This window comes from Amphibalanus amphitrite, unplaced genomic scaffold (assembly GCF_019059575.1).
Source record: "Amphibalanus amphitrite isolate SeventyFive unplaced genomic scaffold, NRLGWU_Aamphi_draft 000564F_arrow, whole genome shotgun sequence".
Taxonomy (NCBI): Eukaryota; Metazoa; Arthropoda; class Thecostraca; order Balanomorpha; family Balanidae; genus Amphibalanus; species Amphibalanus amphitrite.
In genome coordinates, this window is record NW_024882058.1 from 315,142 (window position 1) to 318,050 (window position 2,909).

Here is a 2,909-nt window from a genome sequence, read left to right on the forward strand (position 1 = left end):
CTGTAACACGCGAGGAAAAGATATCCGATCTTCCACGAGTGAGCCATGAGGAATCCTATATCTTTCTATGTTGAGGTTTATTCTTAATTAATAAAATATTAAATGTATTTGAATGCATTCATCTATGTAAAAATAGATTCAGAGTAGTTTGTTCTTATTTCATAAGTTTCATCCATAAACAACCATTAAAAATGTCGTTCGGTTATTGACCCATCATCACTTGAACTCTTGATTTTCGCTATGAACCCTCGAGACCTTATCTTTGCATCTCAGAGGGATGCAGATGTAACAAATTCTTATCTTTGCATCTCAGAGGAGTGCGAGATTATTTGGTATTTGGTAGTTATTTGGTATGCTTAAAATTAATATCACTCACTATGTTAGAGCCGATCTTTTGAGTTCCCCCAGGTCCCGCTCTAAATCGTGTGTCACAACGTGCATTGTGATGTTATCGAACCGGCCAAGCAATAAAAAAGTGCGCGAACTTGCGCCATTTGCTGCTATGCAACATTTTGCAATACGCTGTCTAGCCTTTATTAGCTCCATAGTGACGGGAGCGAACATATCAGCCTGCATTTTAGCTTATATTATTTCAATTGATGACGGTAACACCAGCCAGTGTTATCTCGTGGGTTAGAAGCATTCTAATTGACCGGAGGATGACCTGTCACGTGACCGGAAAGGCCTCAGGCGATGCACAGTGGGCGATCCGGCCGGTCTGGTCTCGCGAAACCTCAAACACATTTTGTTTCCTAAAAAGTTGAGAAATATTGCACATGAGATAATGGAAAATTCTGCATAAGTCACGCCCCCCCCCCCCGAGGGGGATGCGACTCCCTTATTGGTTTTATCGCGATAGCTCACAACACGACGGCGATAAAGAGCTGAAACTTGATATACTTGACCTTTGATTGAAGCCAAATCTTGGTACATCAACCGCATTTTCAGGTCAGGTCAGGTCGCTGACCTATGACGTCATAAGTGAAACTCTGCACGGTCCTCAGATGTCGCAACTTCGCAACGCCCTCAGTGCCAGAGGGGCTTTCACAGGGAGATAAGCTTACAGGGCGTAGCATACTCCGAGGTCTCACAGCTTGTGTATCTCGGATTTTTTGCTAAAGTTCACATGCGGTCAGGTCGGTCACGTGACCTCACCATTATAAGTCAATGAGGGAAATACGGAAACTGTTATTTTAGCGCCGGGAATGATTTAACCTTCCAGGCGGTGGGGGGGGGGGGGCATTTTTTGCCCCCTTTAGTTTTTTTCAATATATCTCGAGAACCGCTGCGCCGATCGTCACCAAACTGTCAGTACCCTCCCGGGAGCACCTAGCGCACATGGTGACCAAAATTTTTTTCCAAAGGCTATGCTAGGTTGGCCGCTAATGACGTCAGAGTGACGTCATTTTTGCCATTTTTGACCCAAAAAAAGGTTTCGCGGGAAGAGCTGTCAGGCCTACAGCTTTAGAGATACAGAAAAATGTTTCGGACATAAAAGGCGTGGAATCAAAAGGGCTAAAAACTGCTATTTCGGTTTTTCGAATTTTTTTGGATTTTGACCCCCAAAAATAAAAAAATAGATTTTTTGAATATAATAGCCAAAAAATCCAAAAAGTTTTTTGAATTTCGAAAAAAACCGGAGTATATGTGATAGTCCCTACCGCCTTCTATCTACATACCAAATTTGAGATCGATACCTCTTTTTTTGGCCAAGTTATAGCGAAAAAACTGTTCAAAATTGATGACGTCAAATTTTTAAACTCAATTTTTAGCAATTCTAGACCGCGTAGAGCAAAACAAAGACCACCATTAGACTCCCCGTGACGAGCTGCATCAAATCGATACCCATTTTATGTAAAAATATCAACTTTGAAATTTGACCTTTTTTGACCTGACCTTGACCTGACCTCCACCAGAAAGTGGCCTAAACTGTACCTGATGGTCTTATAACCAACACCATTGAGTTGGAAATGAAAAACTGGCCATAAAACATGCATCACATAACCTTAGTAAAGTTGGGCTCATGTGGTGACCCTTGGTGACCTTTGGTGACCTGACCTGGTACGACCAGTGACCTCTATTGGCAACATATGTACTAGACAACTGACGCCTTATCGCTGATTTTCGACAGAATGCGTTTTACTCGGTGTTATAGCGCTTTCCCTAGAAGCCCCGTGAACGGTGAAACATTTTATCTTTGACCTGACCTGTGACGTCATCGGTGACCCAAAGGTCAATGAAATTTGGTTTCCTTCAACAAATTTGACAGGGCTATCGAACGCCGTTTGAAGTTTCCGGATCCGTCCAGTAGTTTCGGAGATACGGGGGGGGGGCAAAAAAAATCCCCCCCCCCCACCGCGCGGAAGGTGGCTGGTAGGCCCACCGCCTGCCGGGTTAAAACTATCTCAAGCACATGCAATCATGGTTTCATGCGCTCCCTGCAAGGTACGATGCTACACCTTTGCATTGCTGACCTTGCATGACGTCATTTATGACGTCACTAGGGCCATATTAGTTTTCCGTCAATAACTCCGGAACAAAGTGAGTTAGACAGTCGACCTCCTTTGACCAAGTTCGTGACCTGGCGGACTCTGACCAGACTTTGACTCGAGGTCAACGACTCAAAACCTTAACCCTCGACTTAACCTGCGATTTGAGGGTGGAACCTTTCTGAAATTAACCCGCGCCGTCGCGGGTTAAGGGTGTAGATTCATGCTCTACTCACTAAAAGTTGCGTTGCGAAATCATTGGTAGTATTACTGAAGGAATTAATTGCGAAGTCGAAATCAATTAGTTATAAGACAGGTAAATACGGTTGAAAAGGAATGTAATGTTTTAAGGCGGCGACTGATTCATGAAATCGATCTATGAATATGGCTATGAGTTATGATTTTCGACAGATACGAATG